Raw genomic sequence first — 26,697 nt, 5'->3', positions numbered from 1 at the left:
CAGATCCCATGTCTTAAGGTTAATGAGCCTGAGGTCATCATTGCTCTCCTGTCTACTGTCCCTCTTTTTCCCACTTTATGTCTCCTCTGATTCTTCCTTCTTCTCTCTCTCTTTCCCATTCTCACTTTCTTTCCCTTCTGTTTGTTGCTCTGGATTCCTGGGTGCCATGCCTTCCTCCTCCCCAGCCTGCCTGGGCTGTCACCTTGCGGTGGGCTCCCTGGAAACTGCAGAATCCCAGGGAAGGGGTGGGTCGGCAGCTGGGCCAGGAGACTTGGGTGAGCACACAGCCAAGGGACATCTCAGAGCCAGTCCTAACCTTTCATTTTCTGAGAAAGAAATCTCCTCTGCTCTTAATTCCTCTTCTGCAAAAGTCAGAGATTCTCCTCCCAAGAGTACATGAGCATTCCCTCCAGGCATAGACCGAAATCCTCTGTCCTGTGATGCTTCTGACCAAGCAGTGGCTCAAGGACACCCAGTGGGCTGGGAGGCTGTGCTGTCCCAGGACGCCTCGGATTGCAGTAGACTGAGGCTGACCAGGTGTGCTTAGGTCCCTGGAGCTTAGGGAAGCAAAGCAACCTAGGTCTTTGCATTGCCTCTTCTTCATTTCACAGCTGTAGCCTTGGGCAATCAGTTGACCCCACCTGGACCTCAGTTTCCCCATTCCGGAAATGAAGCAGTTGGATCGGATGAGGGACTGAAGTTGGCAGTGATGCTGATGGAGGAGCTGTCACCCTTTGACAGAATGTTAAATGGTGTGTGTGTGTGTGTGTGTGTGTGTGTGTGTGTGTGTGTAGGAGGACTTTTTGGTTCCAGAGCATCCGTAGCTCCCATGGGATTTTCAGAGAAGCTTCTAACCACCCCCTCCCCCTTTCTCTTTGCCCAGCACTGTCACCCTCTCAGTCTGAAAGGTCTCTGTTTCAGCTTCTAAGGTCTGACCTTTGATACCTAGAGGAGAGAGCTGCCATAGACCATCTGGCAGCCAGTGCACAGCCGACGCTCAAATTCAGATCATCCTCACTGGCCAGACCACCAGCCCCGCTGTAGTTCTGCATTTGTGTGGTGAATAGGGTGCCTTTTTAAAAAGTGAATGAAGGCTCTGTCTGGGTCTGTGGTTTCTTTAGTCACCATTAAGTCACTGCTTATGGCTTGATAGCCCCAGTCCTTCCAAGACAAGATGAGGAGATTCTTCTTGAGCCCGCTTGAAGGTGGTAATAGACTCACTCCAGCTGGAAGGAACTGCAGACATACTTCAGGACATACATAATTCCACAGTGAATGTACTCTCTCCTCTCCATCCTGCAGCCTGGATGGTAGCACCAGCCTTCACCACCCCACTTCACCTGCTGTCCTCCCACAGCAGCCAGGAAATGCTTTTAAATCTACAAATCAGGGACGCCTGGGTGGCTCAGCGGTTGAGCATCTGCCTTTGGCCCAGGGCGTGATCCTTGGAATCCCGGGATCGAGCCCCGCATCGGGCTCCCTGCATGGAGCCTGCTTCTCTCTCTGCCTCTCTCTCTTTCTCTGTCTTTCATGAATAAATAAATAAAATCTTAAAAAAAAAAATCTACAAATCAGCCCGGATCACACCGCTCCCTCTTAAAACCCTGCCATGGTCCTCTAAATGCTCTCTTCTCCTGACATTTTGGATAAAACCCAAAATTGCTTTTTCTTACCACTCAACCCTCAGCTCAGAAATCACTTCCTCAAAGAGGCCTTCTCTGACCATCCCATCTAATAAATACCCCACACTTGCCTGCCATGATTTTTATCCCAACAATTTGAGGTATGTATTTGCCTGCTCCCTGCTTTCTTGTCTGTCTCCCCCACTGGACTGTAAACCACACGAGGGCAGAGCCTTTGTGAGTCTGCTTCATGGCTTAACTCCTGTGACCAGTAGGGATGTGTGAGGTAATCAATAAACTTTTGTGATTAAATGAATGGTAATTAACTGTCTTGTGCCTTTCCCTGCCCCAGCAATTTTAGCAGTGAGCAAACTGGAGCCCAGGGTGAAGGGCAGGGAGTAGAATGAGCTGTTTAAGTTCACCCCACACTGTCAACTTGGACTAGAACTCCTCTACTGCCTCTCTGTCCCTGGGCTGTCCTGCTAGGGAAATCTCAGGCTCACAAGGATGCCTAATGCCCTCAAGGCGCTCTAAACTGTGAGTGACTTTTGGATGTTCCCACCACCTCAAGGAGACATGATCTGATGTCACATTCCAAGCCCTTGACTTCCCTCTGAACTTGAACCTTTTAGACAAAAGAGGTAAGAGAACAAAACCACTGGATGTCAACATCTAACTTCCTGCCAAATGCCACACGGAATTCAGGTCCGATCTACTTACTCCACCAAATAAGATGATTTTAAAGTCCCTAAAATCTTTTCAAATTAGCTTTTATCAAAATAATACTTGAACACAGTTTAAAAAGTCAAATAATGCTAACAAGGTTATAACTGAAAAAAAAAAAAAAAAACACACCGTTAGTCTTGTTTAATGCTGAGCCAAGTGGTGTACTATTATGACATCTATTTTCTTGTATAAATTTTTAGTTTCCTGGGGCTAATTACTGCTCATTTCTTTTCATTGTTTAGATTTCTTTGAACCTTTGGCTCAGTCTCCCCATATCCTCCAGTGTACCAACAGTGCTGCTTAAAACAGTTTTTCCCATTAGTAAACCTCTCAGCTTGTCTCCCAGTTTCATATTTTTCCAGAGTGGTGCTTCTGGAGGCTTCCTTCTTCTGATTCCTCTCTAGGACTCGTGGTTCTCTAGACCGTCTGACCAGGGTGCAGGGAGCCAAGAAAGCTCAGAGAGTAGTGACAGCTGCATCTCCACTCCACCTTGAGTCTTGGTCCATATACCATGTCTGGCCATCGTCTCTTACTTGTCTTCATGAAAGAACGATGCCAGCATTTCACTCTGTATCAAAGAACAAGCATAGGTTGGATGGAGGAAGTGTAATGTTCTATTTGCCTGGGTCCTACCAAAGCTGTGACTTCATGCTGTGATTGAGTGGAATATCTTACACAGAGTTGTGTGAGATGTTGGCTGGTTGTTGCTGAAGTAAATTTTATGGTGCCCCTTGAATTTACTCAGGCCCTCAAGCTTTATGGTAACTCAAAAGATTAATTAGGAGGAAACAGAATTTTCCAAGTATCCCCCAAACGTTCATTCAGAGCCACCTTTGTAAGAGGTCAATGTCATAATTTGAAAGGAGACCAAGGAACTCCCATCCCTGAATGTCAACTCTGCTTAGAAAAGACTGTCTGACTTTCCACCATTATTGCTTTAGCCTCTACTACCTAAGGGTCTGTGGTTGAAACTCAACGATTCTCTTGGAGGGATCACATTTTAAACCGCGTGTGGGTTTTTACTTTGAGGGAGGTGGGATATATATTAACTCCTTTCCAGACGGCAGGTAGTACAGAGGAACAGAGTAGAGAATGCTCCCACAGGGCTATAGGCCTCCACTGCCCACATGATGGGCCCCCCCATGAGCAGGCTGGCCAGCGAGAACAGTGTGATGGAGTGTGATGGAGCAGTGTGATGGAGGGTGGGGGAACTACTTCTGCAGGAATGGTGGACCCTCAACAGATCTTCATCCCTCACCCAGGTTTCTCACTCCCAAGTCAGATGTGCAATTTTCTAGCTTCCTTCTGTGCCATGACAGCATAAAGTAGACAGCAGAAGGATGGACTCAGGGGCACCTGGGTGGCTCAGTCAGGTGGCTAAGCATCCACCTCTTAATCTCAGCTCAGTTCTTGATCTCAGGGTCATGAGTTTAAGCCCTGCATTGGGCTCTTCTCCTTCTTCCCTGCCCATGGCCTGGCCCCCCTGGAAGGGAAGATCCCTAGTTGGAGCTGACTCACACCTGGAAAACTAGGAAGAAAGTCTTACAAGGACGCCAGCACCCCCCTGTGGCACCCTGATAGCACAGGCATCTGCCCTGCTGCCTGCCTCTGTGGCTCCAGTCTCTCCAGTTCTCTTTAGCCACCAGAGCTGACTGCTGGCTGTGTTTCTCCCAACTGTCAGAATTAGCCTGGACAGGAGGGCCAGTCCTCCAACTCAAACTCACCTCCTCTGTAAAGAGGAGAATTCAGGGAAGGTTCATTCAAGATTAGTGCAGTTTGGGTTTTGTGGGACATGACATAGCCTTGGCTCGATGTTGGTGCCATCTTTCCTGTCTCTGTTTTCCTCTCTCTCCCCCTCTTTCCTTCAGTCCCTTCCCTGTCTCCCTCGTTTCTCTGTCTCTCATGTTCTCCATTCACAGCTTTTCTTTCCCCAGTCAAGGAAGCTTCAGAACAATAAGACAAACCTCAATGCTGAAAGGTCTGTGCTGGGAAACTTGGTGTTAGCTCTGCAAATGTGTGCATGTTCATTTTCTGATAACTTCATGTCATGTGGAGGAGGAAGAGTCTTGGGCCATTATTCCTATAAGGATGCAGACTCTGTTTACCCCTCTGCCCCCCTCCCCTCCATGACTGAATGCAGGAGTGTGCTCTGAATTAGCACCATGTGTCTCTGCCCTCCAGGTTCTGTCTGTGACTATAACATTGAGCTTTTCTTAATATTTATTAAAAGCTTAGTTAAACCTAACTGTAAATCAGAGTGACAATATAACCATGCAGAGGAAAACAAAGAACCCATCCAAGGAACTTAGGAACACAGTACTCTTACTGAACACACTTGGTGGGATGTAGGCCAAGGATTACTGAACTGCAGAAACCTTCCCCTTAACTTAGGCAGTTTGTGGTCAGTAGAGATTGTAGTGAAGTAATTCCCAAGCTATTTTGAGTATATTGTAGTAAATGAGTGAATAGACTGGTATTTGGGGGAGTTAGGATTTTATTGTTGGAGAAAGGACATATGACTATGGAATGGGGGAAGGAAAGGAAGTACTTTTCATGTTAGATTAGAATTGCAAGAAATAGTACCTTAAAAATAGATGTGTATTTCCTAGTTCTGTTCACTCCAAAGGCCTGGAAGCAATGACACCCCAGTGGCAATGAGCTTGAAGGCTACCAGAACTCCTTGGAGAAATGGCTAATTCCAGGGCTAGAGAAGGAAAACTCTAAGGTGGATCTGGGATGCCTTGTCATGCCAGTAAGTACTCCAAGTAAGGAAGCGTTCAAACTGTCAAAAGACATAGGAGCCATCTTGAAGGAGCTCGTATTGGTTAAGTTTGGGTCAATTGGAACATCAAAAAGAATAGTGAAATCATAGATAATAACATCAAACAAAAGATCAGTGCATCCATTGAGATATTCTAATAATAATAATAATTTTAAAAGTGTGGGGTGAGATGGGAAAGCTCTTTATTGAATAATGCCATAAAAAATGTAAAAGGAATAATAAAATTAGGAAATGATCATTTTCCAATCACCATTCAATAACTGAAGGAAGTAAAGGCTTATCAGTGGGTGCTCAACTACTGGATGAAACCATTAGGGTATAGGATGTTCACACAGTCTCAAAATATCATCCTGTAAATGTCCACTTAATAGAGGAAAAAAAGTATCTTTGTGTCAAATGATCAAACTTATCTAAAATGAGACAAACAGACCACACGTGTCTTCTGATATAAGGACACAAGGTGATCTCTAGTATTTTTGCCAAACATTTAACTTGAACCTAATCATGAAGAAACAATCACATTTGGGAAGAAATCCAAATTTGAAGGCCATTCTGCAAAAACTTGCCTGAATGCTTAAAAAAAGTCACTATCATGGAAGACAGGAAAAGCTGTTCTCACAACTAAATGCAATGTGTAATTGTAGATGGGATCATTAATATTTTTTAAAAATTATAAAAGGCATTCAGGGGATAATTTGGGAACTCTGAATACGGATCCTACATTAGATAATCGTACCGTATTGATATGAAATTTCCAGAGTGTGATGGTTATATTGTGTTGATGTAGCACACCATTCATGTTCTTTGGAAATAAATGCAGAAGTACTTTGCTGTGAAGTATTGTGATGCCTGCAATGTCCTCCCAAATGACATGGAAGGGGAGAAAGGTATGTATATGAAGAGAATGAAGGAAGAAAGGAGACAATCCGGCACAGATATGATAAAATGTTAACTGAGTTTTCTAGATAAAGAGTATATAGATGTGTGTTGAATTATTTTCTCCACCTTTACTATAGATTTGAGAATTTTCAGAGTAGAAAGTTTGGGGGGAAAGCAAGCTTACTGCTACAAATGCATGGAGTCCCACTTGACACAGTCCACTTGATCCAGCTGAGCTCATATTTGAGGCTTGGTCATCATTGTCACCTTGGACAGGCATACTTTCTGGGAAGAGAAAAAGAAAAAGCAATTGAACCTTCCAGGAGATCAGTTCCCTCAAATGGACTCATCTCACCTGCCTGGGACCTAGTGGGGGGAGGAGTCTTGCCCCAGGTGACTGAGTCCAGCCTCTGCCCTGCAATGGCTATTTCTGAGGAAATTTAAAATGTTTGAAACTCTAAAACAAGTTCCCATAGATGAGCTCTCCATTAGCCAGAGTGCTGCATCCCCAGCAGGGAATATTCCAGAATTCAAAGCTAAGATCCACGGTAGTGTGTCCTAAACCCACCTCCTCCTCATAATCACCTGAGGGCTTGTTAAATCACCGACTTCTGGGTTCTACCCTCCGTGTTCCTGACACAATCTGAAGGGTGCCCCAGAATCTGTATTTTTAGGAAAATGCCGAGGTGCCTCGAATCTGAAAATGGGAGTTGAAATCTCAGCACAGGTGAGCTTTGAGGAACTTTCCTACTATAGGTGTATCTCTACCTAAAAATAGAGAATAAAAGTAGAGACACACTTAAGAAACTTCTCCTTGATCAATCTGATCATCTGACGATAAAAATTTCTTCTGATTTAAAGTCTGCACTGTAATACTCCCTACATTGGAGTGAATGAAATACACAGTGTAGGTCTTAAAGTTGGAAAGGTACATTCAGATGTCACAGATGCTGAGTGTTTGGATCAGGAATGTGGTCTGGGTGACTTCCAGGCACAGCCGGCCTGTGCCAGGCTGGCAGGTTCTCAGCAGGACCCAGCGCCTGTCGCCCCTGGCTTCTGAGAGCTTTGTCTCTGCCATGTGGGAAGGAAACTGTCTAGGTCTAGAAATACAGCAAAGCACTGAATATATCTTGAAAGTGAGCAGTCTGGAACCAGGGATGATTAACACTAAAAGAAATGAGAGATTGTCCTGTTCCCTTCTCTGAGCACATTAGAGCTGAGAGAGCTGAGGTCCCAGCTCTGTCACATGGCTGGGAAGTGTCAGAAATGGGTCTCTAACATGGCTCAGAGTCCAGGGGGCTGCAGGGCACCCCAACAGCCTCTACAGCTCATCCCAGGTTGCTCCACCCCTCTCCTCCATTTTTAGGTGTAAGAAGATAGTAGAAGTCAAGCATTGGGTGAAGTGGAAAATACTGAGAGGGCTAACTCAGAACATTTAAGCCAATTTTTCTGTGGGAAAAATATGCCTAATAAGTCATGCAGTTTCCCCTCTTTTATTTCTTCTTTGGAGCTTTCCCCACAAATTGACACTTGTAGTGTCTGGTTGTCCTTAAAGACAGCCTTGTGATAATGGGGATGGTTTCTTTTGCTATCAGGTTTTGCCTGATTTGAGTGAACTAAAAACTTTTAGTTTAAGGAAAAAAAAAAGAAAGAAATGCATCTGGAAAATCCTTTAAAATTGTTACCTTATAACTCAATTTAAAAATGGATATTTAAAATTAATCAATCAATTATGTGCTAGGTATTAGGAATAGCAATATAGCAATGAGCAAACTGAAAATCTAAAAGACCTTCCCTGTTGGAAATTATAATTTAGTAGATAAGATATTAGAGGTGAATCCATGTAGTTAATGTAGTTAACTGTCTAAATAAGTATAACTTTAAATGTCAACCATCAAACACAGTCATATGAAAACAATGTTCTATTTAATATGTATTCTTGTTCTTAAACAAGACTGTGGAATTATAAGATACTAGATAAAATTATTGTGTATATTTGCATGTCTGTGTTGCTTTTTAAAAGCTAAAAACACTCTCTGTGTCTGTCATGAATAAATAAATAAAATGTTTTTTAAAAATTAAATAGATAAAAAATAAAAGCTTAAAATAAACGGAAAAAAATGGACTAAGTCTTAAGTTTCTTAGCAATTTCATTTCTCTTAAATGAGGCTTCCAGCATTTAAACAGATTAGGAGTGTTTGCTTTGGGCCAAACTGGTGGGGCAATAGACACTTGTCCTTAGAATTTGGGGGATTCTACTCAGAATCCTTTTGGTTTCCAAGAACATAGACCTACTTGAATATGTTCCAGAAAAAGGGACTTAGTTATGAGAACTCAAAAGGAAAACACAACAAAATCTATGGTAAAGATCCCAACATAGTCACATTTCACTGAGACTAGGATAGGAAACCCCAGAGCCATTAGGAAGAGGGGCTTGTCTCTACAAGGGTCTGTGTCTGTCTCTCTTCGTCTCTAATGGCTTCTTGGCTTTTCTCAGCACATATACTCTCCCTTCCACCTCTCTTTAGCTTTCCTGTGTGGTTTCAGTTTCTCCTTTCTCCCCAATCTCTCCTTGCACATACCATAATGGCTAGCCCTGTGTCCATTCTCCTGGCTTTTCAAACGATAGTGTCACCACCACAGCCACCTGGCAATTTCCTTTGAAAACTCTTAGTTTAAGTTCTCTAGAGTGGAACCTTATTCTCTTGAGCTCAGTAATACAAGGTATAGCTGGTTTATGGATGGGTGCTGACTGGTTCATGGACAGTCATGGACAGGACCATGGTTCATGGTCCTCTCATTGGGCCAAATGTCATTCTTGGTCCTGTTAGTCATGGCCAATGTCAGATGGTATAGAAATGACTGTGAGGGCTATCTTGGAGCCTGTCAAGGCCTGCTGGGAACAGGACTTCTAAAATGACAAATATATTTAGAAGGCTGTGATCCAAGGCCATTTTTGCTGGCTATAATGGCGGGGGCAGGGGGGTTGTCTCTGGAACCGGAGGGAGAGCACAGCTCTTCTTAAAACTGGAAGTGTTTATGCTTGAGATGAAGCTGAATTCTGTCTAGGCAAGAGATGTGCTTATGTTTACAACATAGAGAACAACACAGTGACTCCTGGTGGCAGACCAAACAAAACCAGAGTAATCTGGGGAAAGTAACTTGTACTCATGGAAACAGTGGCATGGTTCATGCCAAATTCCAAAGCAACCTTCCTGCTAAAGCCATTGGCCACAGGATCCGTATGATGCTGTACCCTTCAAGGATTTAAACTTAGTGAAAACTAAATAAATAAAAGTGTAGGTTTATGCTCTGGTATTTTTGTTAAAAAGAAAGAGAAATGACTGTTGAGGACAGTAGCACTTGTAAATGAGGCAGATTCAGCCAGAAGGCAACTTTCGGGAATGGGCACTCTGAAACCGTTTCGGTACTGCGGTAGTATTCCTTCTTACATCAGAATCTTTGAGGACACCCATGGTTATTTCCAAACATAATTTTCAGACTGAACATCTTTTGGAACATCAGTCAGTGGAAGTTTATTGGCAGATTTCTGTTTAGAATGGGATTATGGGATCCCTGGGTGGCGCAGCGGTTTGGCGCCTGCCTTTGGCCCAGGGCGTGATCCTGGAGACCCGGGATCGAATCCCACATCGGGCTCCCGGTGCATGGAGCCTGCTTCTCCCTCTGCCTGTGTCTCTGCCTCTCTATCTCTCTCTCTCTCTCTCTCTGTGATTATCATAAAAAAAAAAAAAAAGATTAGAATGGGATTATGATCGGGATTCATGAAGAGCAGATAGGTTTGGTTTAATCCTTCTAGAGAAGGTGGCTGGGGCCATAGAAGAGCTTAAGAAGCCCACAGTTAAGCCCAGAGTGTTCTTGTCAGAGAGACGTTAGTTGAGAATTATGTCCTGGAAGCCCAAGTGGCTTTCTAAGGAACACTTAGTATTGCAGGAAAACCAGGAAAGCCAATTGAAAGGCTGCTGAGCATTTGATTAGGCGGCGTCCCAGGTGACAGGTTTCATAAAGCCTATAACTGACAAGGCCTGTGCTGGCTGTGAAGGAGGGTGAACAAGGAGTTGAGGGTCCAAACTTTGGGATCAGAGAGGAATTTCTGGAACTGCATGATTTGGGTAAGCCTCAGTTTCCTCATCTGTAACATGCAGCTAATATCTAGTTCTCAGGGTTGTTAGGGGGCTAATATCATGTTATCTGTAAAGTAGAAATGTTCACTATTATTATACAATTCTTATTATCAGAATATTTGTCCATGACCATTGATAAAACACATCACCATGCAATATTTCATTTGGCTTTTGCCATTCGGAACTGCATTTTCTGGCCACAGCAATGAGCAGAAGTTAAGACAGAAGGAAAACGCTTCCAATACTTCCTTCGAAGTTACCTCTTCTTTTTGGAATTCACTTTAATCCAGGCTCAAATCTTCTGTGCTGGAGTTGAGGAAGACAAGACTCGAATAAAAGTTCGCATTAGAGTTCTGAATCTCTGGTATAGATTTTTTTTCTTATGAGAAATGTTTTGGTGGAAGGACAGGGATGAGGGGGAGGAAGACATAAGCCTAAAGGAAACAAGTGAATGGAAAGAAGTCAGGGGAACACAGACAAGTCCCCACCCTGCCTTAAGATCAGCGTGGCCTAAGCATTTCTCAGAAGGCACTCAGTTACATTCTAGGACCTCTCTCAGAAATTTATAATGTAAACTAGTTCAGAAAAGTTCTGCAGTCAAGAAAATGCTCTTGTTGCTGTTAGGCCAGCGTTCCCGAGTTCATTGCCCACAGAGTTCCTTTTTATTTTTTAACTTTTAAAGATTTTTATTTATTTATTTGAGAGAGAGAGCACAAGCAGGATGAGGGGCAGAGGGAGAGGGAGAAGCAGATTGCCCACTGAACGGGGAGCCGGATGTGGAGCTTGATCCCAGGATCCTGGGATCATGACCTAAACTGAAGGCAGACACTTAATAGACTGAGCCACCCAGGTGCTCTCCCCCACAGAGCTCCTTTTTAGACAAAGATCCTATCAGCCTCCTAAGAAACTATGGAATTCTCCACATCTAATCAAGGAAGGGTACATCCAATCCTAACTTCTGTTTTCTCCCCCTTGACTTATCTAGGTAGCTTAGAGAAGACTGGATTAGACAAATAAGGTAATTATCTTCAAACATGCGGAAAGCTGGCTCTTCAGACAGTGGGATTTAGATTTGCTCTGTATAGCTCCAAAGAACAGAGCAGGGGTCAGTGGCTAGATTCTAGAAAAACCTACAGATACATGCAACAATATGGAAAAATCTTAGAAAATGTTGACCTGAAAAGAGTAAGATGTAGAAGACTACACATAGTGTGATACAGTTTTTACAAACCCAAAATCAAGCCAAATGAAATAATATATTGCTTAAAGCTGTATTTGTATGATACATTAAGAATAATTAAGAATAATTCTTAATGGCCAAAAGATGGAAACAATCCAACTGTCTTTCAGCTGACAAGTGGTTAAATAAGATGTATGTTCATACAATGGAATATTATTTGGTAATAAAAATAAGCAAAGTACTGAAGCAGAGTACATGGGTGAATTCTCAAAACATTATGCTAAATAAAAAGAAGCCGGTCTCAGTGATTCCATTTATATGAAATTAATAAATCCAGAGACACAGAAAATGGATTGCTAGTTGCCTAAGGGCCGGGGTGGGAAGGTTTTGGAAGGAATGGGGAGTGACTGTTAGTGGGTATAGAGCTATTGAAAATGTTTTAAAACCATGGTGATGGTTGCACAAGTCTACAAATATAACAAAACCCATCAAATTGTATACTTTCAATGAATGAACTGTATGGCCTGTGAATTATATCTCAGTAAAGTTGTTATAAAAAGTAGCAGAAAAAAAAAAAAGTAGCAGAGAGGGCAGCCCAATGGCTCAGTGGTTTAGCACTGCTTTCAGCCTAGGGTGTGATCCTGGGGACCGAGGATCAAGTCTCACATAGGGCTCCCTGCATGGAGCCTGCTTCTCCCTCTGCCTCTCTCTCTCTCTCTCTCTCTCTCTCTCAGTGTGTCTCGCATGAATGAATAAATAAAAATCTTAAAAAAAAAAAAGGTAGCAGAGAATAATAGACATGAAATTCAGGAAGGTTTTATTGTAAGAGAAGAGGAGGGGTACACAAGAATGGGGTAGAGGAAGAGCCCACAGGTAGCCTGTATGGTGCTGAAAATGTCCTAGCAGTGAGGTATACTCTCTGAGGGGAATTTGCACTTTTTATTTTAAAAAATTGTACTACATAACTTGCATACATGTTGCACATATTTTTGTAGATGTCAAACAATCCATAATAAAAATATAATATAAAATGTACAAAAAGGCATATAGTAAAAGTAGATCTTACTTCCTTTGCTTGCTTGGAGACAGCCACTAGTATCTGTTTTTTCTGTGTCTTTCCAGAAAGTAGGTGTGTTTACAAATGTGACACATGTGTACATATGCAGAAGTGACCACGTGTTCTTTATACTGCTCATACATTGTCGCAGAGAAAAACTTGGAGAGCTTTCAAAACCTGCACATAGAGTAGCCTTTGGTGTTTTGTTTGTTTATTTGTTTTAGATTTTATTTATTTGAGAGGGAGCATGGGTAATACGGAGGAACAGAGGGAGAGGAAGAAACAGACTCCCTGAAACAGACTCCCCTCTGAGCAGGGAGCCTGACTGGGGGCTCGATCCCAGGACCCTGGGATCATGACCTGAGCCGAAGGCAGATGCTTAACTGACTGAGCCACCTGGGTGCCCCCAGAGTGGCCTTTGTTGTGTTCCTGGCTGAGATGTGTTCAGTCCTTTTGGGAAACAAGCATGTTCTGAAGTCAAACTGACCCTGGTTAGCCTTGCAGCTGGCACGTTTTTTGCATTCAGGCCTATAAAACAAAAAGGCCACCTCATCTAGAATGGCACCTCTCCATCACCCTGTCTCCCCTCCCCTCCATTATTTTTCTTCCTAGCACTACCTGGCACAATATGTATGCATTTGTTTTGTTGTTTATCATTCATCTCTCCCATTAGAAACCAAGCTGTATGACAGCAGGAACTTTATTCCAATGCCATGTAGGGTGTATTGCAGTAGGCATACAATTAATATTTACTGAATGGTAGAAAGAAAGAAAGAAAGAAAGAAAGAAAGAAAGAAAGAAAGAAAGAAAGAAAGAAAGAAGGAAGGAAGGAAGGAAGGAAGGAAGGAAGGAAGGAAGGAAGGAAGGAAGAAAGAGAAAGAAAGAAAGAAGAAAGAAGAAAGAAAGAAAGAAAGAAAGAAAGAAGGAAGGAAGGAAGGAAGGAAGGAAGGAAGGAAGGAAGGAAGGAAGGAAGGAAGAAAGAAAGAAAGAGAAAGAAAGAAAGAAAGAAAGAAAGAAAGAAAGAAAGAAAGAAAGAAAGAAAGAAAGAAAGAAAGAAAGAAAGAAAGAAAGAAAAGAAAAGAAAAGAAAGTCTGGTTTGAAATTCTAGCTCCACCATGTACTAGCTATAAAATCTTAGGCAAGTTACTACATCTCACTTTGCTTTAGGTTTCTCATTAGCACGACAGTATAATAAAATTATAATGAAAAGGATTAAATAGAGACACCTGGGTGGCTCAGTGGTTGAGCGTCTGCCTTCGGCTCAGGGCATGATCCTCAGTCCGGGGATCAAGTCCCACATTGGGCTTCTCGCAAGGAGCCTGCTTCTCCCTTTGCCTGTGTCTCTGCCTCTCTCTCTCTGTGCCTCTCATGAATAAATGAAGAAAATCTTTTAAAAAATTTAAATAAATTTGTACATTGGAAGCACATAGAATAGGGCCTGGCACATAGTAGTGATTCAGTAGCATTCAGTAGTGATGCACCATAAGTTATGTAACTGGTCTTCTATTTAGGATGTTTCCAAATAGAGCTGCATTGCAGAATTACGTATATAATGCCATTTTGCATCCAGGCAAGTCTAGGAGTTGGATGAATTTCTACAAATGGAATTTGTGGCTCCCAAGGGTACATACACTTTTGATTTGGAGAGATAAATGCCAACTTGAAGAGAGCAATAGTGATAAGCAGAACTGACCATAGAGAAGAGGCTGTTCCCTGCGCTTGTCGTGCTTATTCAGTCACTAGGCTTGGGTCTGGCTGTCAGGGATGGGATGACAGCCCTTCTTTCTGCAGGTGGGAGGCTGGGCTGTGTGACCTGCAAGGTCCTTACAGATTCAGAACATAACAGTATGTGCCGTACTATTCTTGGCTAAATGTCAGACATATTTGCAACATGAAAATGTAAACCTTAAAATATTCCGTTTTAGGTCTTATTTTTTAAATGAAAAGCCGTTTTTTAAATTTGCATTATAGTGTTTTAAGGGGACAGGTGGGAGGATTTGTTTTATTTTTTGGAACTTTTTGAAAGTATTTGGTGTAAAAATTTTAAATATGTTCAGTGTACCTTTTAAAAAATGTGTGGTCAATTATTTGAACTTAATCTACACAAATTAAATTTTTATGTAATGATTAGGGTGTGGGGGTGGGTCAAAAAATATTGTGTAACTTATTTTTTTTAACTTTATTGGCTTCTTTTTTCCCCTTGTTGAGTCTAGTCAATAATCCACATTCTACAGCACTCAAATGTCAAAATGTTTCAAAAACATAAAAAAAAATCAAGAAATGAATAGAAGCGTCCTTGTTCTTTGAATTATTTCTGTGTTACCCTGAACTGTAAGTGAACCCTCCTTGCTTATAAAAGAAGCAGCTGTTCATGCAATTGAAACCATGGTTCATTACCAGCTGACCTCGGATTCAGGAGTAAAACTTCCTCTATTTTACTACGACTATTCAGACAGGGACTGGAGATAAACAATAATCAAAATCAGGATGAAACTTGACTGGGAAACCCTCTATGTTCTTTGGCAGAATTATAGCAGCTCTTGGATTGCCAGGAGTGAGGCAATGTGAAATGACCCTCAAGCATTCCCTTGAAATGCAGTGGGTCCAGGCTGCCAGCTCCAAGCAGACAAAGGCTGATTGTAATGACTTCTTAAGCATATACTTATAGAAACATTAATTATCACCAACCCTATTTTAAACATTTATAGAAAGTCGAGATGAAAGGGCCCTTTTATATCCATTTTTATATTCCCCCTTGCGAGAAAGTATGATTACAGAGTGTTGGGTTTTTTTTCTCCTCCCTCTTTGGAATTCTTATTTCTAGGTCTTATTCTTAAAATACTAAGTTTGATTTGAGGCTTATGTGCTCATCAAGTAAGATATTAGAAGATAGGAGGGAAAAGCGATGGCTAAGTGGGTGTGATGATGGAGGGGACATGTGACAGGCTGGGAGGTGTGAGCCCCTTATTCATGGAAATGATCCATTTTTGAAAGGTGGAGTGCCAATTCTGGGCTGAAGTGGCTAAGGTCTACAGCAGTGCTTCTCAGACATTAGAGCTCATCAGAGCTGGGGTAGGGCTGCTTTGACAATGAACCTTATTGGGGTCCCATCTCCAGAGAATTTGATTCAGTATATCTGAGTAGAGTGTTAACTGACACTCCTGCTAATTCAGATGCAAGTGGCTTGTGACCACACTTTGAGAGGAAACTGGCTTAAAGGTTAATTGTTCCCAGCACGTCTCTCAAAAGACCTTCAGTTGCGTGTCTACTTGGCCTCCGTTTATATGCTCTCTTTCTGGAATCCAGCCCTACTGTTTTCCTCCCATATCTCCTCCATGGCATAGTGCATCATATGCTAAAAAGTTGGCTCCAGAAATGGTCTGGGTGTTCTTGGCTGAGGCCATCCATGAAGAATACTTTGACCTCTTGAAGTCTACTTTGACCTCTTGAAGTCAACTCTAGTTCTTTCTAATCATGAAGAAAAGAGGAAAGAGAAAGAGAGATTTCCGGCCAATCTGTTCACGGACAGGGAGTAGATGTCCTCAGCATGTGGAAGGCTGAACTGGGTGTAGTGGGGTAAAGGAAGGACTGGACTTGCCTGGCAGGGTCGACAGTTCAATGGGCACAGCGCAAATATGGGAACCTGTATAAAGAGCCAGGCTGTTTGTTTGAAGAAATCAGGAGGCTGCCTCAAATTCACTGAGCCTACAGAAGATTTGACTGCTCCTGTTTCCCAGTGCACACTCTGTCCCCTCCACCCTTCCTCTCCTGTACTCCAGTCACCAGGCCAAGAGAACACATGGCTCTCAGTACTTCACCTTCTCATCCTCTTCTCTGTGCACACGAACACGAATAACTGGAAATCCCAAACAGGGTGTCAAGAGCCCAGGAGTCAGCCATCCATTGGATCCAGTCTCTCTTCTGTTCAGTTCCACAGTGTCTCAAAAGAGCCACGAGAGAAAACTAGCATAGACCTCTCCCTCCCTCTGCATCCAGCGTCCTGCTGCTGATGTGGGTGTTCCCTCAGATAGAGATCTGTGATGTTCACTCTGAAACAGAGTTCTTGCCCGAGATCACCAAAGTCAGAGGGCTCCCATCTAGGATTGAGAGAGGGGACTATTACTTATTAGGCACCTACTGTGTGCCAGGCATCTTGCATCTGTACCGCATTTACTCCTAACGGTAACCCTGCAGGGTAAGCAGCATTATCTCCAGTTACTAGTGGGGCCCCAGAGACTGGGGTTCTGTGGCTTCACCAAGATCATACGCATAGGGCTAAAATGTGTGAGGTGAAGAGAGGGTTTTATGCTTTTCTGTTTCTTGTTGCTTTGGTGACTTGTCTGACTCCGAAGCACTTACTGCCACTGCATTTTAAACCCATTTAGGAAGCAGTGTGGTGGAGAGGTTAGGAATTGAGCTCTGGAGGTGGCCTCCTGGGGTTCTGCTACTTGTTAGCTGTGTTCTGTTTTTCTGTGTTCCTGGGATAATGAGAATAATGATGATATACTACTTACTTCTTCGAGTTTCTGACCCTCCAAGAGGGGAATCCTAATGCTGCTTAGCTCACCTCACAGGGTCTGAAGTCCAAGAATGATATCTTTGGACAAATAATTTGTAAGTGATTTCTCTGTCCTCATCTATGTATCCAATATTTATTATGAGTCTATGAGGCTGCTCAGAACCCTAAAGTTTTGTGGGGGTACACATTTTTAAAATCTATTCCTTGAAGGTATTTATTGTCCAAGAATAATAAGAATAATATTACTTAATATCAACTCTGTTCCAGGCATTTTATGTTTATTATCTCACTGAATTGGTACAACGGTTGTAATGAAGTGACTATTATCAGCCTATTTCATATTTTATAAGCCTCCTCAGGGAGGTTAAGTAGCTTGCTCTCCATCCAGGACAGACAGCTGTGGGTCAGTGCCAAAGCCTAGGGTCACACCTGGACTCTAATGCCAATGTCATTGCTCTTGATTGCTGGTCAAGGAGAGGATTATATTTATCTGTGAAAGATCACCCACTAATTGAAGGTGGATATGGAGACATTGCTTCAGCCAGAATGGTCAAAGATGACTTTCTGGGAGGGCACCTGGGTTGCTCAGTCAGTTAAGCGTCTGCCTCCAGCTCAGGTCATAATCCCAGGGTCCTGGGATTGAGCTCCATGTTGTAGGGCTCCCTGCTCAGTGAGGAGCCTGCTTCTCTCTCCTTCTGCCACTCCCCCCACCCTGTTCATGCTCTCTCTCTCTCTTTCAAATAAATAAATAAATAAATAAATTTTTTTTAAGATGACTTTGTGGAGGGGCGGGATGCAGGAATTTTCTGTAGGCTGAGAGAAGGGGGAAGTATTTCATGGTGGATGGGGGGATCAGTGAGGAAGGTCAAGGAAAAGGTAGACAGTGAGGATGGTCACAAATGCCACCCCTTCCCCTAATCTTCTCCCACAGCTCTTATGAAACTTATGAAACTTATGAAACTCAACAGCAAAGAAACAAACAATCCAATCATGAAATGGGCAAAAGACATGAACAGAAATCTCACAGAGGAAGACATAGACATGGCCAACAAGCACATGAGAAAAAGCTCCACATCACTTGCCATCAGGGAAATACACATCAAAACCACAATGAGATACCACCTCACACCAGTGAGAATGGGGAAAATTAACAAGGCAGGAAACCACATATGCTGGAGAGGATGTGGAGAAAGGGGAACCCTCTTGCACTGTTTGTGGGAATGTGAACTGGTGCAGCCACTCTGGAAAACTGTGTGGAGGTTCCTCAAAGAGTTAAAAATAGACCCAGCAATTGCACTGCTGGGGGTTTACCCCAAAGATACAGATGCAGTGAAACGCCGGGACACCTGCACCCCGATGTTTATAGCAGCAATGTCCACAATAGCCAAACTGTGGAAGGAGCCTCGGTGTCCATCGAAAGATGAATGGATAAAGAAGATGTGGTCTATGTATACAATGGAGTATTACTCAGCCATTAGAAACGACAAATACCCACCATTTGTTTCGATGTGGATGGACTTGGAGGGTATTATGCTGAGTGAAATAAGTCAATCAGAGAAGGACAAACATTATATGGTCTCATTCATTTGGGGAATATAAAAAAATAGTGAAAGGGAATAAAGGGGAAAGGAGAAAAAATGAGTGGGAAATACCAGAAAGGGAGACAGAACATGAGAGACTCCTAACTCTGGGAAACAAACAAGGGGTGGTGGAAAGGGAGGTGGGCGGGGGGTGGGGGTGACTGGGTGACAGGCACTAAGGGGGGCACTTGATGGGATGAGCACTGGGTGTTATGCTATATGTTGGCAAATTGAACACCAATAAAAAATAAATTAATTAAAAAATTTTTTGGAACAGTTAGGAGTATAAATGATATTTTGATATACATGCAGTAATTAGAGTAAGATACAACAGACAATATCATATATAAATCTGTAATTTCGGTTACAAAGTCCCAGGTTCAACATTGACAATTGAAGAAAAAGCTAAATTGCAGGTAGAGATTTGTGAAAAGGAAGATGTGATTATTTCCTGTATAGGTCCAGGACCCCCTGGAGTTCTCCTTACAAGTCCTGGGGAGTGGCAGCAGCCTGGGGCCACAATAAGGTCACTGCTTCCGGGGTTGAAGGAAAAGTTCTTTTGCCATCCTGGCCTAAGCAAGAGCTCCAACTTCTAACTTCTTGGTTTGGTGCCGTCTTTTCTTGGCTTGGCCAAGCTGTGTGAACTTGGGCAGGTTGTTTAACCTCTTTGAGCCTCAGTTTCCCTACTTGTGATTAGATACCAATATGCACCCCTCAGAAATGGAGGCTTGCTATGAGTCCTGGGGCTCCTTTAAAAAGGTGGATAAAACCAGCCATCACCTTGGCTCAGGTTTATCTAAATCTCAAAATCCCTTCCTCCATCTATAATGGATGGCAGGATGGCAGGCTCTTTACATCCATGTTTTCCAGAACCTCATTTTCTTCCTGCTAGCCAGGGTAAACAACACAACCAGGCCAGACCCTGACTTTTCCTACTTTTCCTAGCCTTTTGGGAGCCAAAATTGGCATCTGTTTTCACAGACCCTAAGTTGTCTCAAACTTTTACATACCAGGGGGTGGTCTGGGATCCTATCAGGGGGTCATAAAAGACCACAGCCGGCAAAGATAGAGGATCAGCAGGGTTATCCTTGAACAATTAACCAGAAAAAGGAAGCCACAAAGGGAAGTTTATATGCAGGTGTCCAGGCATTCCAGCAATGTGCCTTAAGATAACCAAGTCCCTGGCCAGGGATGATGGGTGGGGATTCGCTGAATTTGTTGCTTGCTGCATTGGCTTGGCCTGTCCTAATACTGAATGTCTCTTACTATGACTTTTTTCCACAATCTATGGAATGGGATACAGTTAGCTAGTTCACAAGATTGCAGACTGGTTGAGACCATTTGTGAGAGCTGCTGTTCGTGCTGACTGGAGCTGAGATGTCTCTGGGAGGGGATGGGCTGGCCATGCACTCCAAGGAGCTTGCATGAGTTGATGTGCATAGCAATTTAGTTCTTGGTTGAGGGAGGGGGGTGCCGGGTTTCCTTGTCATTGTTACTTCTCCTTAGGAGTGCCTGGAGAAGGAGGAAGATTGGAGGAATTGGTCACTGTCCCCCATCATAGATATGGCCCTCTGTCAGGGAGACTTTTTGAGACTGTGCCAAGCACTGTTGGTTCAGAACCCAGGGGCAAAACGTCACCCTCAGCAGGGAGAGAGGGCTAGGTGCCCCCACCCTCTTTCCAATCTGCTGAGACCAAAGGGCAGCTCTGTAGGTCTAAGGGGACCATCGACAGAGTCCCCACAGAGGGCCATGGGGTGGTGGGGACAGAGCGTGATGCTCCGTAGAGGCAGAAGACCAGGAGCAGAGTCCCTTGGGAATTCTAGAAAATAAGTGTAGGGGGAGGGGGACATGTTCCACAAGGTCTAATTAGATGAGCAGGTGGGGCTGGGGGCTAGTAAGAGTCAACTAGTAATTCAGCATCACCTCATATTCACCACTTCTGCTTGAAGGCTGAGATATAAGAAGTAAAGCCTCGTTTAAAAATAAAAAGAGAGAAAGAAATTCTTCTTCTTTTTCTGAGTCTGGGACATAATGAAGTATTACACACATAACTGCTTACTAACAATGTTGTGACTGTTCAGATGTTGCTCTTCCATCTGTGTAGGAGACAGGTTAACAGGGTCAACTGGCCACTGCTAAGCTAAGATTCAGACAGGTTCTTCTGGTCCCCGAGCTCATACTCTTTATTCTAAGATAGCTTTTCCCTAAATTTATCTTTGATAAGAAGACACTTTTCTTTACTAAATGAAACAGAACTATCATATGCCCCAGAAATTCTACTCGTAGGTATATACCAAAAAGAATCAAAGACCAATGACCAAACAAAAATGTGTACACAAATTGTTTGTGGCAGCACTGTTCACAATAGCCAAATTGTGGAAATAACCCAAACATCCACAAACTGATAAATGAATAAGCAAAATGTGGTCTATCCACACGACGGAATATTATTCAGTCATAAAGAGGAATGAAGCACTGATACATGGTGAGACATGGATGAACCTTGAAAACATGATGTTAAATTAAAGAAGCCAGTCACAAAAGCCCACACATTATATGATTATATGATTCCAAATATACGCTACATCCAGAATAGGCACATCCATAGGGTCAAAAGGCAGGTTAGTGGCATAATATCCTCTAAGTCATATCATATCACAAACGGCACAATCTCATTCTTTCAATGGCTGTGTAATACTCCATTGCATACATATACCACATATTCCTTATCCATTTGTCTATCGATGAACTCATAAGCTGCCTCCGTATCTTGGCTATTGTAAATAATGCTGCAATAAATATAGAAGTGCATCTTTTCGAATTAGTGTTTTCATTTTCTTTGGGTAAATACCCAGGAGTGGAATTATTGGATTATGTGCAAACAAAAAGCAGAATCAGACCTATAAATACAGAGAACAAGCTGATGGCTGCCAGAGTGGGGAAGAAGGTAGGAGGATGGGCAAAATGAGTGAAGAGGAGTGGGAGATACAGGCTTCCAGTTATGGAATGAGTAAGTCATGGGAATAAAAGATATGGCATAAGGAACATAGTCAATGGTATTATAGTAAGTAGTGTATGGGTGACAGTGGCTACGCTAGTGAGCATAGAATAATGCATAGACTTGTGGAATCACTATGTTGTATACCTGAAACTAATGTAACATTGTGTGTTAACTATACTCAAAAAAAAAAAAAAAAAAAAAAAGGCAGATTAGCTGTTGCCAGTGGCTGGGAGGTGGAGGATGGGAAGTGACTGCTAGTGGGTACAGGGTTTTTTGGGGGCTGACTGCTAGGGGGTACAGGGTTTCTTTTGGGCATGATGAAAATATTCTGGATTAGACAACAGTGATAACTGCACAACATCGTGAGTGTACTATGCCACAGAATCACATGCTTTAAAATGGTTAACGCGGTGAATTGTTATGTTTATTTTACCGCAATTAAAAAGAGAAGAAAACAACAAGGAGCAAAGATTTAAATAGAAAATATTAGGCACATTTCAAGTGTTTTTTTCCCTTAGCAACCTATTTTCTCAATATTTAGTACAATAATATCTCACTCATCTTGGAACTGGTTAGGCAACCTCACCTCAGCAGGGCGCTGTTGGGAATTGGGAAGAGAACATGGCTTTGAGGGCCTCCTTTAGTGCCCATGAGAGGAAAAGCTGGAGGGCCAGCTGGAGCCAAGTCCATTTGTGTAGTGCATGCTGGGGTCATGAAGATTCTCAGAGTTATCAAGACAAGGGTAATTCCACTCTGGGTCTCTAGAATACCACTTTAGGCCTCTTGGTTTGCTTTCTGCCTTGTTATGTAGCAAGTCATGCATTCCTTGATTCATTCCTGAGAACTTGGAAGATTTTAAAGGAGTTTCAGGAACAGACCCAATTTCATGATATAGACTCATGTTCTCCAAAATACCTGTTTAAGATATAAGTCTGAACTTAGGATGAAGTGTTGAAAGACAAGGGATCCACCTAACAGCTATAATCACCCATATGACAATGGCCTTCAGGTTTTTCAACTGTGGCCATTATGAAAGTCAAATATGATAATGTGTGAAAAAGCATTTTATGAATGAAGAGTTTCTATACAAATGCTAGCCACTAATTACCGTGCTAGCTGCAAGAATTCCCTGTGCTAGCTACTAATAACAACTAACATGTCCTACACATATGCATCAGGTACTAGGCTGGCATGTGACATGATGTCCCTGAACATATAGGAGATAAGTTATATTTTAGTCCAAACTGACACATGAAGAAGCTGAGGGAGAGAGATGGTGAATAACTTATCTGAGTCCAAGGTCCCAGAGCCAGGCAATTATGGAGACAATGGGTGACCCCAGCAGGCTGGCAACAGTCTACCAGCACTGCCTCTTGTGTATAGTACGTCTCATTCTTCATATAATGACAAGGAATAAATCAAGTGGAACTGATGGACGTAATCAACACTTTTTAAGTGAGAATCCTTGGATGAAATGATACCCACAACCACTGGAGCCAGCTCAAAGTTGGTTGTTAGTGTCTCTTTATAAACTCCACATCCCATGTCATTTATTGCAGTAGCTTAAAAGCAACCACAGTAGGAGTATTTACACTAGGGACATTAGCAAATGCTTCCAATCAGGACTTTCTTCTTTTCTTTCTCCTCTCAGCTCCCTGGCCCCACCTTCTCCCTCCTTCTCCTCCTTCTTCTTTAGAGAGACTGTTAAACATTTATCAGCATACTGCTGGCTGCAATAGTTCCTTCCTTCCTTCCTTCCTTCCTTCCTTCCTTCCTTCCTTCCTTCCTTCCTTCCTTCCTTTTGAGAGAGAGAGAGAGAGATAAAGGCTGGGGAGGAGTAGAGGGAGAGGGAGAGAGAATCCTAAGAGGCTGCACGTCCTGCATGGAGCCTGATGTGGGGCTCGATCTCATTGTGACCTGAGCTGAAATCCATAGTCAGATGCTTAACTGACTGAGCCACTCAGGCCCTCTGCAATAATTTCAATTAGCAGCAGATAGAATTAATAATTGTATCTGACAATGATAATAAAAACACTTTTCCTTTATTTGCAAACTTGCAAATACAGAAGGACTTCTCTTGGTGAGAGTCAATTTTAGAAGAATCAGGAAGATCCTAACATACCAACCTGAGAGCAGCCCCTGGATTTGCGCTTTTCCTGGGCTGCTGCTGTGATCTCTGAACAAGACACCGGACATGCATGTATCCTAAGTTGTGTTGTCTCGTCCTTTGAACAAGGTATGTAGTATGTGCTATCCTTGTCTGAGTTTTAAGCCAAAGGAAACAGAGCCTTAGAGAAGTAACTTGCCTGAGCTAGAAAGTGGCAGAGCCAGGATTGGAGTCTAGAGCTCACCCTCTCAACCATCAGGCTTTATGACTTCGGTATCTTTGTTTTCACCATATCCCTTAAGTACTACTGTTGAGGATCTTCTTCAATATCCTGGCAAAAACTTAAGGCAATCAGAAAAGCCACCAAAGCCAAACCATGTCAGTGATTTGCTCACAGATTTAAAAATCCACCGTATCTTCAGGCTTGTCCCAAGATGCCAGGGACTCCTTATGTACCTGGTACTGAAAGAAAGAGCTGGCCCAGAGCAGGAAAAAACCAGGACTAATGACTCTTGGATAATAAATTTGTCACCTATATTTTGAGTACCTATATGTGTCAGGCATTGTTAATTCAGAGTATTGAGGACACAGTAAAATCAAAGCAGTCAAGTCTTTGCACTGAATGGAGCTTATCCCCTACAACAACAATAACTAACATTTACTGAGTGCTCGCTGCGTACCAGCACTCCCCTAAGCATTTTTTTTCCTCCTAAGCATACTCACTATTTCACCTAGTCTTTGAAGTAAGATACTGAGCCAAGAGCATGACCAGTTGGTAGTGTTGGCAAGTTACTTGAGCACAGTGGTCATTTCCCAGGTGTAAAATGGGGATATCATTATAACTACTTCAATGCTTGTTTGAGAATGAAATGAAATGATAACATGTTTAAAAGTGCTTATAGCATAGTCTTTTGTACATGATCAATCATTTGTGCTAGCTTTCATTGTTTAATAACTTTATAAGATAAATATGATTAATTTTTTTATTTCATTAAATTATTCAATGTATTTAAACTAAAAAAAGAAAAAGAAAAATGTTTCACCTATTTCTTCACCCCTCACCCCCCACCTGTGGCAATCACTAATCTGTTCTCTATATCTATGAGCTTGGTTTATTTTATTTTATTTTTTAGATTCCACATACAAGTGAGATCATACAGTATTTGCCTTTCTCTGTCTGACTTATTTCACTTAGAATCAGATCTTTGAGGTCATCCATGTTGCAAATGGCAAGATTTCATTCTTTTATGGCTGAGTAATATTCCACCATATAGATATTGGAGTCCATTCATCTATCAATGAGCACTTAGGTTGTTTCCACATCTTGACTTCTGTAAATAATGCTGCAATGAACATGGGGGTGCAGTATCTTTTTGAGTTAGTGTTTTCATTTTCTTCAGATAAATACCCAGAAGTGGAATTGCTAGATTATATGATAATTCTATTTTTAATTTCCTTCATACTGTTTTCCATAGTGGCTGTACCAGTTTGCATTCAAACCAACAGTGCATTCTCCACATCCTCAACAACACTTGCTATTTCTAGTCTTTTTGATAATATCCATTCTAACAGGTGTGAGGTAACATCTCATTATGGTTTTGGCTTGCATTTCCCTGATTAGTGATGTCAAGCATCTTTTCATATACCTGATGGCCATCTATATGTTTTCTTGGGGAAAATGTCTATTCAAACCTTTAGCCATTTACCTAATCAGATTTTTTATATGTTCTTTATACGTTTTGGATATTAGTCCCTTATCAGATATATGATATGCAAGTATTTTCTCCCATTCAGTAGGTTACCTTTTCATGTTGATGATTTCCTTTGTCGTGCAGAGGCTTTTTAGTATGATGTAGTTCCAGTTGTTTATTTTTGCTTTTGTTGCTTAGAAACTATGTTTAATGCCATTTCACAGATGTGGAAACTAAGGCTCAAGTCTCACAATTAACACTGAACACCTAGCTACACTGTCCTTGGAATATCAGAATGAGGAGCACAGAAGGATCAGCTGGAACAGTCTGGGTGCCTCTTGCTGAGCTGGAAGAGAAAAGAGGGGAAAGAGGAAGTCCCAGGCAGAGAGAAAAGTCTTCTGAAGACTTACAGAATGTAAGATGAGGCAGTTTGGGCACCAACTGCCTAGTATGAGTGATCTCAGAAAGGCCAGCTGTGTGTGTGTGTGGGGGGGATCCCTGGGTGGCTTAGTGGTTTAGCGCCTGCCTTCAGCCCAGGGCATGATCCTGGAGACCCGGGATCGAGTCCCATGCCAGGCTCCCTGCATGGAGCCTGCTTCTCCCTCCTCCTGTGTCTCTGCCATTCTCTCTCTCTCTCTGTCTCTCATGAAAAAATAAAATCTTAAAAAATGAAAAAAAAAAAAAAAAAAGGCCAGCCTCTCTAATTGGCTGAGCTCTGTGCTGCTTCGTTTGGAAAACCATTTTACACTGCTCCCGGTCCCCCCACCTCCCTTCCCATCCCCACTGTCCCCTGCCAGCCTGACTAGGTTGCCCCCACCACAAATCCCACATTCCTACAGCTTCATAAGGCTATCCCTTTCATAGCAGATGCACACACCGTACTATGATTATCTATTTGGGTCTCTATATGCCTTTGGAGGCCAAGAATGCGAAGTCATCTCTCTAGTCCCAGCACCCAGCACTCCTGGTAAGGGCTCAGTAGATGTCAGTTAATTCGGACAGAAGATGCTTTTATGATCAGGAAGAGAGTAAAAGTCTGATCTTTTACCTCTAGGAGAAGTTTGGAAGCATATACACCTATTTACACAAGGGACTAGAGCATCATGGCTTTTCCCTGCTAATATCTAAAGGATGTTAGTAGGAGCTCATATTTCTGCATCATACAAAGAAAATTGTTATAGAGTTTAAGTCCTTTGAACAAGGTGTCCGAGTTGCTCAGTGTCCTGGAAACATCACGGAGCCCAAATGGACTGCCTGTTGCCTGAATGTACCATGATTTTTCTAACCTTCACAGAGCCCTTACATTGTTTCCATTTTGACCCTTCCAAGCAATGCCTCCGAGGTCATTTCTGAACCTATAGCCTTGCACTCTAGCGAAGTGCATTCCTAGAGGGGAATTGCGGGGTCAAAG

General features: G+C 42.5%; 2 long non-coding RNA genes and 1 pseudogene across 6 annotated transcripts in view; 2 read left to right on the top strand and 1 right to left on the bottom strand.

The window, feature by feature from the left end:
- The first annotated feature begins 1,995 nt into the window (after window positions 1–1,995).
- LOC140621131 (uncharacterized) lies at window positions 1,996–25,918 on the top strand. Its single transcript, XR_012020863.1, has 3 exons — window positions 1,996–2,263; window positions 23,555–23,724; window positions 25,511–25,918. It is a non-coding gene; the product is annotated as an uncharacterized lncRNA (long non-coding RNA).
- The window catches only part of LOC140621129 (uncharacterized), a 56,805-nt gene continuing 32,588 nt past the window's right edge, over window positions 2,481–26,697 (bottom strand). For 4 of the 5 annotated variants that reach the window (XR_012020858.1, XR_012020857.1, XR_012020860.1 and 1 more), the window contains 4 exons: window positions 25,398–25,632; window positions 16,207–16,485; window positions 6,194–6,294; window positions 2,481–2,916 (listed from right to left, as the gene is read on the bottom strand). This is a non-coding gene — a long non-coding RNA (uncharacterized lncRNA). Of the gene's footprint in view, window positions 2,917–6,193; window positions 6,295–16,206; window positions 16,486–23,626; window positions 24,939–25,397; window positions 25,633–26,697 lie in introns of those variants that run through there. The other variant, XR_012020859.1, reaches the window with a different exon arrangement.
- LOC140620493 (large ribosomal subunit protein eL33 pseudogene) lies at window positions 8,926–9,470 on the top strand (annotated as a pseudogene).

The sequence above is a fragment of the Canis lupus genome, chromosome 29 (assembly GCF_048164855.1).
Source record: "Canis lupus baileyi chromosome 29, mCanLup2.hap1, whole genome shotgun sequence".
In the NCBI taxonomy this organism is placed as follows: domain Eukaryota; kingdom Metazoa; phylum Chordata; class Mammalia; order Carnivora; family Canidae; genus Canis; species Canis lupus.
The sequence above is the reverse complement of the archived record's forward strand: the minus strand, read 5'-3'. Positions and strand labels throughout refer to the sequence as shown.